Source organism: Lonchura striata, chromosome 7 (assembly GCF_046129695.1).
Source record: "Lonchura striata isolate bLonStr1 chromosome 7, bLonStr1.mat, whole genome shotgun sequence".
Lineage (NCBI taxonomy): Eukaryota > Metazoa > Chordata > Aves > Passeriformes > Estrildidae > Lonchura > Lonchura striata.
This window is the reverse complement of record NC_134609.1, coordinates 38167959-38185270: the sequence shown is the minus strand read 5'-3', so window position 1 is coordinate 38185270 and position 17312 is coordinate 38167959. Positions and strand designations below refer to the sequence as shown.

Sequence of the window (17312 nt, the reverse complement as noted above, 5' to 3'; positions counted from 1 at the left end):
CCACAAAAAGACATTTATCCCCTGTGCATTTATGGATCACAGACATTATTTGGTTACTGTTTCATACATAGATGACTGCAGACCAGGAAAAGGCAATAAAATTGGTGGCCTCAGTTCCAACATTTTCACTAAAATTTGAAATGAGGTATTCAGATGAACAAGGGACGGTTTAATTTTTGTTATCTTCTATTAATCCCTCCTTTTCTAGAAGGTGACTTTGGCCAGCAGCTGCAGCACAGGGAGGTACAGAAATCCATGACATTAAAGGCCAATGAAACCTTGGAAGTGCATGGCACGAAAAGCTCCAAGTGCAAGGCATTAATTGGGAAAGAAATTACTAACAGGGGATTAAAGGCAAGAGCAACCACCAGCAAGTGCCCAGCATTAAATGAGAGAGTAACTACTCCAAGTAGGTGGCATTAAACACAACAAATAATTACTACAAGAGCACAGAATTCAGTGCAGAAGTTGCTATTAAGGTGCATGCTATTAAGTGCAATAAGTAATTACTACAAGTCCAAGAGTATTTCCTACCAGTGCACAGCATGCAGTGGAAAATTAACCACTAGGAAGTGAACAGCATTAAATGCAGAAAGAATTATAAGTGCATGGCATTAATTGCAAGAAGTAATTACCACACGTGAACTGCATCAAATGCAAAAGTAATTCTACAAGGGCACAGCACTAAATGTAATAATTACTAGAAGAGCAAAGCATTAAACCCAGAAGTTACTACTGGAAAATGCACAGCATTCAAGGGAAAAGTAACCACTATATGTGCAAGACATTAAATGCAGAAGTTACTACAAATGAACGGCATTAAATGCAACAAATAATCATGGTATTAATTGAAACAGTAACTACTACAAATGCAGAGCATTAAAAACTAAGGTAATTACTCCCAGTGCACAGCATTAAATGGAATTCTAATTACTAGTAAATACTTTAAACAACTAATTAATACCAGTGCAAAATATTAAATGCAGAGGTTACTCCCAGTAAATGCACAGCTTTAAAGGCAAAAGTAACTAGTACCAGTGCAATGACAAGTGAAAAGTAATTACTGCATGAAATGCAACAGGTAGTTTAATTACTAGAAGTGCATTAAATACGAGTAATTATTTCAACAGCACAGCACTAAGCCGCTATTAGAAGCACAATGCGTAAAACACAACTTGTTAATGATCAATGAATTAATTAATTTCTGGCAGTGCCCCACCACCCCTAGGGAGGAGAGAAGAGCAGAGCACTGACTCGGACACTGCCTGGCCTTCATCCCCTTCCTCCTCCTCGGAGCTGCTTCCCGAAAATCCGCGTTCCTCGTCCGTGGCGTCGCCCTGGCTCCCGGCGCGCTCCATGGCCCCGGCTGCTGCAGCATTGCCCAGTGTGGGAACTCAAAATGTCACACCTGATCCCTCCAGCTCCCAGCTCCGGGACCCCCCCGGGGTGTGACAGCTCCCCCAGGCCAGAGCGGGGAAATCCAAGAGGGGAGGATTTGGGAGCCCTCAGGACATCCTTGGCTGTGGACAAGGGCCAAAAATCCCATCAGGAGACCTCGTGTGCCCTTTTCAGCTCCTTAACCCCACGCTGGGATCAGGTGGCAGCGATACCCAAGTTCCTAAATGTTCCCAAGTGTGTCACCACTGGAAACATAAGGATGTTATTTAAGGGATGAAACGCACAAATCTGTTTTTTTGCCTTGGAATTTACAGCCAGCTTCCTACACTAGGAAGTTACAATGATTTTGCTTCTGACACGCTGTCAAAAACTCAATTTAGAGAGGGATAAGTTAATACTTCAGGCTCTGTCTCATGGTTTTACTTCCGGCTGCCATAATTTGCCCTAAATGTAAAATATTTGAGGTGATTCCTGTTGTTTTGCTTTTTATTGCCTTCCTACATCCCCAAACTGCTTGAAGCCCTGCTTCAGTAACTTCTCCCATAGATCCCACTGCTCCCAATCCATTGGACAGGGACTCCACCCCTGCCCTGGGCAGCCAGTCCAATGTTTGACAGCCCTTGCTGTAAAGGAATTTTTCCCAATATCCACCTCAATATGCACCTAAACCTCTTCTGGTGCAATTTGAGGCTGTTTCCCCTTGTCCTGTCCCTGTTCCCTGGCAGCAGAGCCCGACCCCCCCTGGCTGTCCCCTCCTGGCAGGAGCTGTGCAGAGCCACAAGGTCCCCCCTGAGCCTCCTTTGCTCCAGGCTGGTGGAATCTCAGCAGCAGCTCCTGGGAGTTTTTTACTTTTAGAACCCTCAGTGCACTAAAGACAGGGCAAAATTTCCTTGACCAACAGAGCCTTGAAAGACCTGAGGCTTCAGCTTCATAAATATTCCAGTCAATTATCACAAACAGTTCCTATTTCATTGTAAACCTTGTTGTACAGCCCTTAGCAGGGCTTAAACCTTTCAGCTGGAGCCACTGGGAGTAAAAATATATTTCAGGAGCAGTCAGTAAGTGCTAACGAGATGCTCACAAGGCATAAAACAAAGTATTAGAGGGAGCTGGTACATTTTCTATTTGAAGAGTTGTACATTTTGTTTATATGGAGTAAAAAAAAAATCAGTCAAATACTATTTTTGAAGCTCAATGAGCTGGATTGTTGTTTTCTAAGAAATATTTTGTTTTCCCAATACCCATGAAGCTTAAATCATATGGGGGTTTTGCTACATGTCCTCAAAATGGGGTTCCCTGGAGTCAAATCCCTCAGGCTGTATTTCATGCCCTTTAGAAAGTGAGATTTTAATGTCTGATGGAATTGTTACAAGATTTTTTATGGCTTTTCAAGTGCATCATTTTCCAATGGCAGCTTTTATTAGTTTCCCATTAAAATCTATAAAATATTAGTAGAACATGCTGTGTTTATTAATCTCAGCCACGTACTTTTATATCAAAGCCAATGGCAAATGCATGCTGGGTTCTCAGGAAGATGAAAGGTTGGAAAGCCAAACTTTGGTCTGTGAGGGGTGGTTCTCCCCCATGGCAATCAAGCAGATCCAGGTGATTGATACAGACATGGATCACAGAATTCATGAAATTTGGAGAAGAACTCCAAAGTCATCAAGTCCAGTCTTTGACTGATCCCCATTTTGTCAACTGCTCCCCTGGCAGGGTGGGCAGGCCCTGGCACAGGGTGCCCAGAGCAGCTGGGGCTGCCCCTGGATCCCTGGCAGTGCCCAAGGGCAGGTTTGGAGCAGCCTGGGACAGTGGAAGGTGTCCCTGCCATGGCACTGGATGGGCTTTAAGGTCCCTTCCTACCCAAACCAGTCTGTGACTCCATGGACACAGCCACATCCAGCTGTTTCCTGATGTTCACCATTTCCTCCCCTAAAAAAAAATGAGGCTAAAACCTCATTTCTTAGCTGAAGAAACTGGAGAATCTCGAAGGATCAGCCAGAGCAGGTGGGTCAGTGCCTGGTCCTTGGTGGCTGCCCTGCAGAACCTGCCTGGGAGTGTCCCTGGCAGAAACCTCCCGTCCTGTGGCACCTCAGGAGATGAGTGCTGAGGTCAGCTGAGAATGCTGTTAATGAGGGTTTTCAGAAGTAAAAAAATTAGGTCTTCCCTGGTGGGTTTTAAATCATTCCACAGGGCTATCTAGAGGTTCCTAATATGCTGCTATTTGAGTTTTTTAATGCATTATCCCACCTTCCAGCAGTGTACACTTGACCTTGTTACAATATTCTTAATAAGGTTGATTTAAAGCATTTAGGACAATATAGGGAGAAAGATCAGTTATTAGCTTAAATTTAGCAATAAGACCTCAAAACCCAGCAGTTCTATATTCACTTCTATTTTATTGGATATTTTAACTCATTATGCCATGACTTTCAGGTGGGAGATAAGAATCAGCTTTATTGGGTATGCTGAGGAGGTATCCAAATTTGGTGATCTTCTATCCTTTAAAAAGAGGGATTTGTCTACTTGGAGACTTAAAAATGTATTTTAAAAGCTTTTATTACCTTTTGTTTATACTACTACTACTACTAATAATAATAATAATGATGATGATGTAATAATTTTTATAACTTCACCTGCATCTTGGCCTATAGTTGCAGCAGAAGGAGATGCAACAACCACCTGCCTATTCTTGATTTAGTAAAAAGAAATAAATAATCAAGGTCTTATGTGTCAAAACCAAACTAAATTTCACAGTTGCTGGGCCTGCTGTGAGAATCCTACTCAAGGAATCCAGCTGGCATGGAAAGAAATGAATTCCTGGCCCTGGTGGGGGTGGCTGACAGGGGATTCTGGCACTGGGAGTACAACAGCAGCATTAGGAGAGCAATTTAGGGTTGAGACCCAGCAGATTCCCGGGAGGAAAGGGAAGGATCCCCATTCCCAGGCTCATCTCCCACTGCTGGTGATGTGTTGATGGATGGTGCTGCTGCTGTGAATATCCCAAAAATGTATTTATGGCTGTGACAGTCGCTGACCTCAACATCTCCACCTCTCTTGTGCTGTGGAGCAGCTTCTCTCCTTCTGGTGGACATGCCCCACCCTGCCACGAAGGATTTCACTGCTCTGAGGACACTTTCAAGGTGATTTTATAGGGGTTTTATATGGCAGGTGCTGCTGACCACCCAAATACGTGGGTGGAAGATTCAGCACCCAGCACTGGGAAGGCACAATAAAAACCTCAGCAATACTTATTACACTCATCATTTCAAGCCATGATGACCCTTCAAGAAACCTTGTCTTCCTTTTATCATTTTTATGAGGTGAGCAGGTATTTAAGAACAAATTGGGATGAATTCCAACACAGTGCTTGAATCTGAGGGCATTCAGCACAGGAAGGACTCACAACACGAAAAATCAGGAGCAAAAAAACCAAAGTGCTACTCCTCCATTGGAGGGTCTGCACTAAACTACTTCCAGTGTTAAAATGGGCAAGAACTTACAGAAAGTTAATTAGGGAATGAAAGGGTTTTTATAAAATAAAATGCCTGTCAAAAGAGGAAATAAAGCTCAAAGCTTAAATAAAATATATGTGGGAAAAAAGCCCAGACATGAGGCTGAATTATAGCCCTGGATTTTGAAAAGCAGCACTGGAATAGTCTGGGGAAGTCACCTGGAAATTAAGAATTATATTTTCTTAATAAATGTTCTGATATTAATATTCCCATGGGTCTTCCAGCCTTGGCAGAAAGTAGCACTGGGTGTCCTTGGGATGTCAGTGTCTCCATGGGAATCAAATTCCTCCTCAGTTAGTTTTCTAAAAAAGGGGAATTCTGGTGCATTCAGGACATAGTGAAGTTTTAGATAAAAGTTTCTGTCTTCTGGGAGTAACCACATTCGAAATGTGTTTTAAGGAATGATCCCACTATTATCCCACTATCCAAGGCCAGGCTGGTAATACTTTGTCTCTTTGAGCCACGTCTTAAAAGCTCTCAGAGAAAAGTACTGTACTCTTGATAACTCAGTGACCTCAGGTGGCATAAAAGTAGCAGGATGGCTCCTGTGACAGTGTTGGGAACAGAAAAGTTTTAATAAAAGGCAAAATAACAAATAATAAGAGTAATTTTCTCTTTTTACAGAGAAAAACCGAGCCAGGGCAAGAGGTTGTTGCTCCTGCTAAAACACTTCACAAAAGCGATTTACTTCTTTTGTTCTCTTCTTTTCTACTGAATTACTTAGGTGGGACTTTTTGGCTTCTGTCCAATTGACTATCCTTAAGTTTGAGGTGAATTCTCCAAAGTCCTGTAAAGTGTCTTTTAATCAAATTGAAAAGAGAAACTTCTGGGCTATTTTCCTTTTTAAGGAGACAAAGGGTAATTTGTTCACTCTGTCAAGCAAGGGGCACATTCCCACAGGTTGGCTTGGAGCAGCCTGGGATAGTGGAAGGTGTCCCTGCCCTGCCCATGGCAGGGGGGCACTGGGTGGGATTTAAGGTCCCTTCCAGCCCAAACAGTTCTGCGATTGATATTTGGGGTTGATATTCCCCAGATATATAATATATAAAAAAAAATATAACTGTTTCTTTCCTGACAAATAGCACTTTCCAGATATACAACTCACAGGTGGCAAACCCCAGGGGAACATGATTCCCTGTGGCTCTCTCTTTGCTGGTGATGAGCCAGGAGCCAAAGTTGGACTGGAACTTCCAGAAGCTGGAGTGCCAAGGGAAGGTGACAGATGGATTTGGGATGTTTGCCTGCACACTTGTGCAAAGTGGCACCCTCAGCTCAGTTTCCACCCAGGTGTCCACACTTCCAAGTGCCAAACAGCCTTTCCTGAAACACCTGCCTGCAGGCAGGAGGATCTATTTCCCACATCCCATTTCAGCAAAACAAAAATTCCACCTTCTGTTATTTCCACTGAGCTTTTCTGAGTCCTTCAGGCAAACAGAGTGATGGATTACTGGCAGTGCTGGGGTGGTTACACTTGGAAGTCAGAGAATCAAGGGATGGTTTGTGCTGGGACAGCCATTAAGGATCAGCTCATTCCATGCCACGGGCAGGGACACCTTCCACTGTCCCAGCTGCTCCAAGCCCTGTCCAGCCTGGCCTGGGACACTGCCAGGGATCCAGGGGCAGCCACAGCTGCTCTGGGCACCCTGTGCCAGGGCCTGCCCACCCTGCCAGGGAACAATTCCTTCCCAATATCCCATCCATCCCTGCCCTCTGGCAGTGGAAGCCATTCCCTGTTTGCTGTCCCTCCATCCTTTGTCCCCAGTCCCTCTCCAGCTCTCCTGGAGCCCCTTTAGGGAGGGGTTATGAGGTTTCCTGGAGCTTTCTACAGTACCTGTGGGCTGCCATCTGTCACAACCCCTGCTCTGCCTTCTCTCTGGGCACAGAAACTCCATTTGTGCCACCCCTTGGGGAATCCACCTGCCTGGGAAGGGAATTCCAATTAAATCCAAGAGCTGCCACAACACAGTGAGGATATACACTGCAGGCATTCCCATATGCAGCTGAAATCCTTATTGTGGCTGCCTTTCAAAGCTGAAAGAGATTAATATCTCATCCCTTATCCTTTGCTTTCAAGTCCTGCATGGAATCTGTTTTTAACTCCTGTGATTGCACCCATCCCACATGGCTGGATCTGCTGACATCAGGACAAGCAAGGAATCACAGAAGTGTTGGAAAAGCCCTCCAGGATCATCGAGTCCAACCATCCACCCAACAGTGCCCAGTCCTCCCCCAAACCCTGACCCCAAGTGCACAGTTTTAACCCCTGCAGGGAGCCACTGTGTGTTTCCCACTGCTGAGGTGGGAACAATGCTCAGAAATCTCTCTCTGCTGATGGTAACACCATTTCCAGTGGGACCACTATTCCCACTGCTCCCAGGAAACCCTCAGTGATATTGATATCAATTAATACAGTGTTTCCAGCAGCTCAGAAAGGCAGGAAAGAGCAAACACAGCTAGAGGAATATTCTGTAGGAATTAAAACTGGTATTTGTAGGTGAACTGTGGCTTAACTTTAGTCTGAAGTGACAGATAAACCCAAATCTGAGTGACACAACGCTGACACAGGGATGGTAGAACCTCCTTGCCTGCCAAACCCATTAATGATTCGACTCAATTACTTGTGTCATTTATTCAGAATTATTGTAATGAAGCAGTCTCACTAGTCCATAATTATTTATATTCCCTGAGTGAAAGAACCCAGGGGTACAAAATGACCACTGTTTCATTAAAGTGAAATAAAACCATACCACACCCCAGCCATTCCTGTTTTAATCAGCCAGTGGGTGACAAGAGCATCTTTAAAATACATTAACTGTTAATTATCCCATTCAAGGACAAATCAATTAAACCTTGGACAAATCAGAAGAGTTTCTAGAAACTGGTGCCTTGCAGACCTACCCTGCATAAGGAACTTATCTGCCAGCCTCAATCAGATCGTTCAAAGCCAGGCAAAGCCAAAATCCCAGGAAACGCCACAAACTGGCACTAATAAAGAGGAAATAATTTGCATTATTTTCCTCAAAAAAAGAAGAGCAGCAACAACAGAATTCAGCAGCCAGAGCCACATGAAATGGTCCTTGACACATTTTCTTCATGAAGGACTCAGTAGCCGCACTTTAATATTACATAAGTGAAGCAACAAACACGAAGAATAAGACGACCTCCAAGACCCTTGGTAAAATGACCCCAACCTTGTCAACTCCTTCCCTGGGAGGGTGATCAGGCCCTGGCACAGATTCCCAGAGCAGCTGTGGCTGCCCCTGGAGCCCTGGCAGTGCCCAAGCCAGGCTGGAAGGGGCTTGGAGCAGCCTGGGATGGTGGAAGGTGTCCCTGACATGGCAGGGGTGGAATGAGCTGATCCTAAATGCCCCTTCCAACCCAAGCTGTTCTGGGACTCAAAGAAATCCAAGTCCCTTTTCCCATGGCTGCCTCATCCTTCCAAGCTCTGGATACTGATAACAGCTTGGGCCTGGATGGAAAATGTGGATCCCCCAAGTTGAGAAGTGATCCAATACTTCTCCTGAGCTCCAGCAGCAGCACAGGGTCATTGTCCCATTATGACTTCAAAGCTCCTGGCAATTAAAATCCTTCCCTTCCACTCTCTCACTATCCTTAATCTGGAATCTCCACATGGGAAAGTCTCTTCTGTAGCCATAAAAGGAGAAATAAGGCTACAAGGTTAACTCCAACACTTTAATATAGGCCTTTCATCAAGAGATTCCAAATGATAAAACATTTCCTAAATGAGCCTGCATTCCTTGGAGAGGTCCTGCTTAGGGAGCTTTATCCATAAAATAGCGGACGTTGCTCAAGGACACACAGGGGATGAGTTTAAAATCTGAATTTCTCCTTTTTTTTTTTTTTTTTTTTTTTTTTTTCGCAGCAGGACAATAAACCAACAGCACAAAAGGCTCCAACTGTTTCAGCATCCCAAAGAGTTTCAGCTCTCCCAGGTTTCCCAGGTGGAGGGATCTCACCCAAACTGCCAAACTATTTCTTACTTATTATTTATCCAAGTTTTTAAGAGCCGGTCCAGAAAGGACACATGATAGAAGATTAAACAAATATAATGCAATGCCTATAGATTAATCCTGTGCTCTTTGGACACCCTCAGATCCATGGAGATTAGATACATTCCCATTTTCCTGACAATAAAAATCAGGCTCGAGAGCTTTTTGAAGCAAACAGTGGCAATAATTGCTGTTAAATGCCAGATTCCTTAGCTTAAATTACTTCTCTTGGGATTTATTCCTTCAGGAATTTTTTTTAAAGCAGCTCCAAGCGGTCATTTAGGAGATTTAGCCTGCACATGACGGAAAACTTCAGGAAAACTTGGAGCAGTGGAATAGGTGATGCTCCTTCCTTGGAGAGTTTTAAGATGAGGTTGGACAAGGGAACAAGGTGACAAGGTGACTTTGCTCCAGGAGTTGGGACATCCCTGCTTGAAGCAGGAAGTCAGAGTGGGAACCTTTAGAGCTCTTTTTTGGTCAATATTCAGCTGATTTTTCTATAATTCCTGCCCAGACTGCCCCAGTCCCTCTGGCATATCCAGGGAGATTTGAAAATGTCCCAGACTAAAAACCACAGCCCCAGTTCCAGGTCCCGTGAAGAACAAGAAGCAAACACCTTTTTGTACCACCTCAGTTTTCCTTCAGGCAGATTTATCCCAGAAAGGTTGAAGAGATCACTGAGAGAATTCCAGATGCAACACAGGAGAGAAAATCCCAGCCAGAGCCATCCTTACAAACACTGCATTAATCCATGGAAACGGGAGATGTTGGGAATACCCAGCTTCAGAAAACAACAATATTGGCTTTCAAATTCCATCTCCTTTTGCAAAGTTTCCTGGAGGACATTTCAAAGTGTCCAAGGTTAGAAGGTCAGGATGTTAAAATCCTGGGAAGGCTTCACCAGCAGTGAGGAACCAGGATCACATCCTGGTTGTTTGATGCAAGATTTACTCTGCAGCTTCTGCATAAAGGCTTGGACATCATGGGTGCAAAATCTCCCAGCCTCTTCACAGCCTGACATGTTCCCTAAGCTCCACTGAACTCCCAAATATTCCCAGCAAGTTTTACCTTGCCTAATTCCTGTCCTTTCAGACTGGAGAAGATGCCCCTGCCCAGTCTGCAGCCAAGGGTGTAGAGGAGCTGCAGTACCATGGAAGAGCTGAGCCCCTCCAGCCTACAGGAGTGTCCAGGAACTTCACATCCCCTTCTGTTGCAGCATTTCTGAGAGACAGAGGTCACGATTTATGTTTGGAATGAGATTAGAGCTACTCCAGTCAAGGCCTCAGATTTGGGCCTTGTGAGGCCTTCCAGCCTGTGGCGCAGTTAGAAATTAAGAGCTTGTGACACAGTTAGAAATTGTATAAAGATGTGATGGGAAGCATTGGGCTGTCTGGGTGTGAAGTAGTATAGGTTTATAGTGTAAGGTTTAGGCCACCTTAAGACAAAGATAAACAATGTTAGCTTGCCAATCAGAGTGCCTTTGTAAACTGTAAACTATGTAGAAGTGTATAAAAACTGCCATCTTCTCTCAAATAAACGAAGAACGTTGCATTAATCATATTGGTTGGATGTGTGTTCTGTCCAGTCCAGTTTCCCAACTTATGAAGTCCCTGGCTTTTCCTTTCTCTCTCCCCCATTTAATTTCCTTTAAATTTTCCCCCCCGGGATGGTTTGGAAGGCTTCAATCCAGGACCAAAGCTCATTTACTACAAATAAATCATTCCCTGGGAGGGTGGGCAGGCCCTGGCACAGGGTGCCCAGAGCAGCTGGGGCTGCCCCTGGATCCCTGGCAGTGCCCAAGGCCAGGCTGGACAGGGCTTGGAGCAGCCTGGGACAGTGGAAGGTGTCCCTGACATGGCAGGGGTGGAATGGGATTATCCTTAATGTCCCTTCCAACCCAAACCATGCTTCCTTCAAGAGAGTTCTGTAGTTCTCTGTTTGCCAGCTGCTTTTCCAATTTTTTGGCAATGAAGTTCCCAAATATTTTATATCCAAAATTATACTATGGGATGAGAAAATAAACCAGCACCTAGGATAAATGCTGAGTAACCTCCTGTAATAGTAAATTTCATCTTTATAAGACCACATTCTACATAAAACTCTAAAACTGTCCAGTTTCTTCTCAATTCCACAACTGCCAACCTTTCATTTAATTACAGCCCAGCTGCGGACATAATGGAATTTAGCAGGTGCCTCAAGGATGTGTCATTTAGAGCTTTAGATTTCAGGAATCAAGAACTGGATTTGACAACCCCAGGGGCTAAAGAGAAAAAAAATTAAATATAAAATTTTTGCTAAATTTAAATCTCTACCAGCCCCGTCAGCAGCCAGAGTGAAATTGCTTTGTTAGAGAAGTTCTGCCACATAACCGTAAACCACTTTTTCAGCCTGAACAAACCCAAGATTAAATTGAGAATAAGGTTGCCCACAGCTTTAGTAGTTTTAAATGAACTGTTCCCTTTTTTAAATTGAATATAAACACAGATAAGCCTCTGAAAATGTCTGTTCTATCCAAGGCATGCAGCTCAACAATTCCCATCCCGCCTGTTGGATTTGAGAGATTCTGTGGTGAAATTCCTGGGGGAATCACTGACACCTTGCTCCAAACAGCAAAAGCCTGCAGAGACCTCATTGACAAACATCAATTTAAATATATAAATACAGGAAATAAAATTATTGTCAGCAAATCTGCACTTTTTAGGGGGTCTCAAAGCCTGGAGAGCTCTGTGGGTCTTTACTGGGAATTTCTCCTAGGCTTAGGAGCCTCTGGAAGAAGCCCCAGGATACTTTTTAGAGTGCAAGAAATGGGTGTGGGACGGCAAAATCACCAGTGGAAAGACTGGATGAGGCAGGTCATGGAGGCAAAGAGGAAGAGTTGGGGTTTGAGGCAAGAAAAGTGAGGAGTCAGGGCCCAAACAAAATGGTCAAAGCAATCCTGATGCATAACAGCAATTCCAGAGCAGCCTCACAGTGTCCAGCCATAAAATTGCAGGGTTTTGCCACATGGAAATTGTGAGACTCTCTATATAGGGAAGCCTCTTATTGGGAGAGGGACAAGTCCAGAAATAAGCTGTGAGACATCAGGACAGAGGAAATGAGCTGAAAGTTCAGTAAAGAGAGGGTAAAAACATCAAAAAATAAAATAAAATTTTAAAAAAGGACAAAAAGGAGGAAATAAACCCCTGCAATCCCCATGTGAAGGCTGGAGAATCAACACAGGTCTTCCACCACATGTAAGAAGAAGGAAGCTGGGGATGCCAAGAGAAGGTCATAGCTGGCAGCTCTGAATTCCACTGACAACTCTCCAAAAATGGATTGGGTGGTCCTGGGATGTTTGAGAATGGCTTTACTTCAATCCCCCTAGGCCTGAGATCCACAGACACCCTACACCCTCAGGCCCTAAAAAGTATAAACAAAAGTGAATTGGAGGGAGGCAAACTGGGGGTAAATGACTTCATTACCTGAAGCTCTAAGTGGAGGATTAACCCAATATGTTAAATGGGCCAAACTTAAAATTGTCTGAAAAACTCATGACCATTGTCCATCTTGGGTGTAGCTCCTTGGAGGCTTTTGACTGCCCAAGGTGTATCTGTTGAAGGCCATTAAAAAATACTTGTTTTTATTTATTCTCTTACTCTTGTCTAGCCTCTGTTCTAGGGAGCCACTCCAAGGCTTCAGGAGGATCAGTGACAACATGGTTCAGCCTAAAAAAAACATGAGTGGGTCATTAAGCCCTAAGGGGAGCACTCCTAAATAAACAACCCCAACCTCTGTGTGCAGCAAAAAGGGACCCTGGGTCACCCCTGCATGGACTTTACAATAAAAATAGTCTCTCCTAAAAGCAAAATCATCCCAAAAGCCAGTTCTGGGAGCCAAACCCAAAGGTAGCCCCAGCTCCTCACAGCAATCCCTGTCACAGGAGTGCTGCCTCTCACAAGAGCCATGCTCAGCTGTGCCCTGACCTAAATGAACACCCAAACTTGGGTAGTGATAACAGTTTACTACTTTTTGGATTCCCAGCCAGCCATGCTGCTCTCCAAGATCCCACGGGCCAGGCTGACTCCAGCCTCCACTTTGAAGTCACAGTGACACTGCACAGGGACAGGTGGGGACAGCAGGAATCTGCTGCAATGCACCAGGGAATTAAAAGCTTAAGTGTATCTTTTGTGTCAACAGCCAGGGCAACTCCAAGTGAGGTCAGAGGCAGCCACTGAAAGTGGAGCTGTTGGAGCCTGATCTGCCATCAGCAGCATAAACAGCCCCTGTGCCAAGTCTGGACATGGGTAAAAGATTCACTCTGACACCTAAAACTGATGGTAATAATCATTAAATTGAAAGCAGGGGACTGGTAGAGTGATGGCTGTAAAGAAATAGGAATGTATACAGGACAGGAATAACACTCAGCCTGTGAAAATCTGGGTGTTTATGGAGGGAGGATGAGAAGAACAGCAAACATAAATAAATCAGGATTATTCCTACGTTGTTCCCAGGTTGGTATCACTGCCTGAGCCCCCTCCAGCACCAAAAGAGGCTCCAAGGGAGCTGGAAAGGGACAAGGAAATGGGGGGACAAGACACAGGAAATGGGTTCATGTCAGAATCTGTGCTATTGATGATTCTGAGATTGTAGAAAGTCTCTGTCTCTCAGCCCCCCTGCCAAAGCAGAAGCCATAATTGGTCTGTGCTGGTTTCCAGGTTGTTTATTCTGTTTATCTCTCACATGTTCTGCTGCCCTGCCCAGCTCTGTCCTGCAGGGCAGCGTGTGGGGCTCTGCCCTCAGTGGGATGTGACAAACATTAAATACCAGAAACTCCCTGGGCTGGATTTACAATAACGTGCCAATATCTGTCACCTACGTTGGACAGTGTGTCCCCAGCCTGAACCAACAGAAAAATGCCAACACCACAGTGAAACATGGAGGGCATGAAGAAGGAGAAAAAGGACAGGACACACCCAATTTCCTCCATCTTGTCTCCTTTGAACCCCTAATCTAGAATCCTTAAATTTGACTTTTGTACCTGTGCCACACTTAATTATTAGTTATATCAAACACTCAGAGCTGGTAATTCATCCTGTAAGATTGAAAACTCTTTTCCATGGCCAGAGATCACAGACAGTGTCTCTGGGGGCTCTGTCCAGGAGGGTTCCTGACCCCTGCCAGGGTCCCAGACCTGCCAGGGCAGCCAGAGGGAAGCCCTGGATTCCCACAGGTTCACACTGACGAAGGGGAAACTTAGATGGGATATTGGGAATCAATCCTACCCTGGCAGGGTGGGCAGGCCCTGGCACAGGGTGCCCAGAGCAGCTGTGGCTGCCCCTGGATCCCTGGCATTGCCCAAGGCCAGGCTGGACAGAGCTGGGAGCAGCCTGGGACAGTGGAAGGTGTCCCTGCCATGGCAGGAGGACACTGGATGGACTTTAAGGCCACCACTGCCCCATGTCCCCAAGTGCCACCTCCACACATGTTTTAAATCCCTCCAGGAATGCTGATCCCACCACTACCACGGGTGTCTGTCCCAGTGCTTGAGAACATTTGAGTGGAAAAACTTTCCTTATTATCCAAGCTAAACTTCCCCTGGTGCAACCTGAGGTTTCCTTTGCTCCCTCTGTGTTTTAATTACAGCAGGCAAATTGCAAGCCATGAGCTGATATTATTCTGCATTTTAGAGAGGAATTATTTTAATATGGGTCCAATTGAGAAAATTTGATTATTTATAAAGCACAGGCCTGAACATTTAATTATCATGGTGCCTCATAATGATCACCAAATGAGTAGGCCCTGCATCCCAATTCTGGGTTACTGTGCAGAAAACTCCCTCAATTTTCTAAAATTTATAAATTACAGGAATTTTAAATGGAGCTGCAAAGCCTGACACACCAACCCAAATCCATCCTGGGTACAAAAAGGATTTGAATAGAAGCCACATCACAAGGTGCTGTAATAAATTTAGCTATAAATTTAAGCTGATATCTCATTTTTTGCTCTTTTCCCCTCTTCAATTCCATCTTGTTGTAAACCTGCTCCAAGGGTTTGCTAACATGGATTATCCTGTCTACATCCCATGAATTAATTCCTACTTCTGCATCCCCCACGGGCATCTTTCACTTGTTCTGGTGTTTTGTTTGGGTTTTTTTTTTGGTTTTTTTTTAAAGGAAGACAAGAGAATTCAAATTCACTTCTGTATTCCTTCATTCCACTTAATTCTTAGAAACTTGAACAGAGCTGGAGGGAGTATTTTGATGGAAGCATTTTCCCAGGAAAAATATGTGATTTCCTCACTGGAACTCTTGTACAGGAATTTTTCTCTCCTCTCATTCAAAATACATTTATTTCAGAGTATGGATTTTTTTCTCCAACTAGAAACATTTGTCCTAAACCATAATTTTGATACAAACATCCTCATTTTGAAATTCTCGGATAAAACATTTGGATCTAATAGTTGATGGTTATTATTGGCATCAAGGTATTGCTGCAGGACAAAAATCACATGGGAATTTTTCTCCTCCTCATTGTTTCCTTTTTTTTCTTTTGCACAATACAGGAACTGCATGAAAAAAAAAAAATAAATCACAAAAAGAGGGAAAAGGGAAGAGTTTGGAGCCTTCAGCCCTGCCAGGCTGTTTCGCACCTTCCAGATGGGAAAAACAAAGTGCAATCCCAGGGTTTTGCTCTTTCCAGAAAGCAAGAACCAGATCTGACCCCTGAAATCTCTTCCATCACCACCCATTCCACTCATCCCACTTCAGAAAGAAAAATAAATCCTCCAAATTGCACTACTTAAAAAAAAAAAAAATTAAAACCATATTCTTTTGATGTGAATAGTGCTCCAGCAGCTTTCTTAGCTAACAAATAGCAATAATATTTATTATTTCCTATGCATTCCTTAGTGCAGCAATGTTTTTTCAGGCTCTGAAGGAACACAGAAGGAAAAAAAACCATTGCAAAAATTCTTGGAGATGTTCACTGCAGCAAAAGCAAATATATGGGTTACTATAAACCTTCTGTAGTGCTGCTTTGCCCCAAATCCCTGGAATCCTGCCTTCCTCCATCTGGCACACTCTGCTTGCTTAGATATGTATTTTTATTATTATTATTGATTATTTTAACTCAGCAGGAGGAATACTGTCTCTGCTCTTTAGACAACAACTTCCAAGAGAAAAAAAGAAACAAAAAAAATTGAGCTCCTGGGCTATGCCTCAGTTGGAGAAAAACAAGAACAATTTGTAAGCTGTGATTTTCTAAACCAACAAATGTCTTTAAGACTCCAAACCACTTGATTATTTACTAACTACATTTGAGTTGTCAAATTGGGTCTGAGTGTAACTTCCCCACACAAATTAATGTTATTTATACTCTTTTTGTGAGGAGAAGAGTAGAAAAACTTTGATTTTTTTAGACTCCTAGAAAGGTTTGGGTTGGAAGGGACTTTATCTCCTAATGGCTCTTTTTCACTGAGGGAGACTTTGAGTTGATAAAAATATTTTTAAGGCAGACATGAAAAGGCTGAGAGAATTGGGATTGTTCAGCCTAGAGAAGGGAAGTTTTGGGGTGACCTCACTGTGTCCTTCCAGTGCCTGAAGGGGATGACAGGGAAGATGGAGAGAGATTTTGGACAAAGGATGGAGCGCCAGGACAAGGACAAGGGGGAATGGCTTCAAACAGACAGAGGAAATTTAGATGGGATATTGGGAATTAGGAATTGTTCCCTGGCAGGGTGGGCAGGCCCTGGCACAGGGTGCCCAGAGCAGCTGTGGCTGCCCCTGGATCCCTGGCAGTGCCCAAGGCCAGGTTGGACTTTGGGGTTTGGAGCAGCCTGGGATGGTGGAAGGTGTCCCTGACATGGCAGGGGTGGAATTTTGAATCTTTAAGGTCCCTTCCCACTCAAACCACTCCATGATTCTGTTATTTCTGTTATAGATACATATTATAATATTGGCTTTTTTTGCAAATATTAAAATACATTTTATATGTGTGATATTAAAATAACTTTTTTATAAAGGTAGAGTTTTTATTTATGTGGTTAATTAAGCTTAAACATAGTAGTGAAATAACTCTACTTGTGTTAAAATACCTACTTAAATAAGATGACATCCAATAAACATAAGATAAAAACACCTACTACAGATATGCCAGCTATCAACACTCACCAGCTGAAGAAAATATAAACCAAGGCTCAAACTAAAAGTGTTTAAAAAAAACCCCAAAACCACAACCAGAAAACACACATACTCTAAAAAAGCAAACCCAAGGAAGAACCATGTAAAATAGTTCCAGAATATATAAACTAGTTTATAGATATGCATAAAATGACTGACTATACAACAAATTAATATAATAGAAAAAGTATTTAAGGAGTATCCCCAAAGATAACAGTGTAGCCTTAGCTGAG

General features: G+C 43.6%; 1 protein-coding gene across 2 annotated transcripts in view; it reads right to left on the bottom strand.

Moving 5' to 3' along the window:
• The window catches only part of PRKG1 (protein kinase cGMP-dependent 1), a 380420-nt gene that overhangs the window by 64860 nt on the left and 298248 nt on the right, over positions 1–17312 (bottom strand). The gene's annotated exons all lie outside the window — the stretch shown is intronic.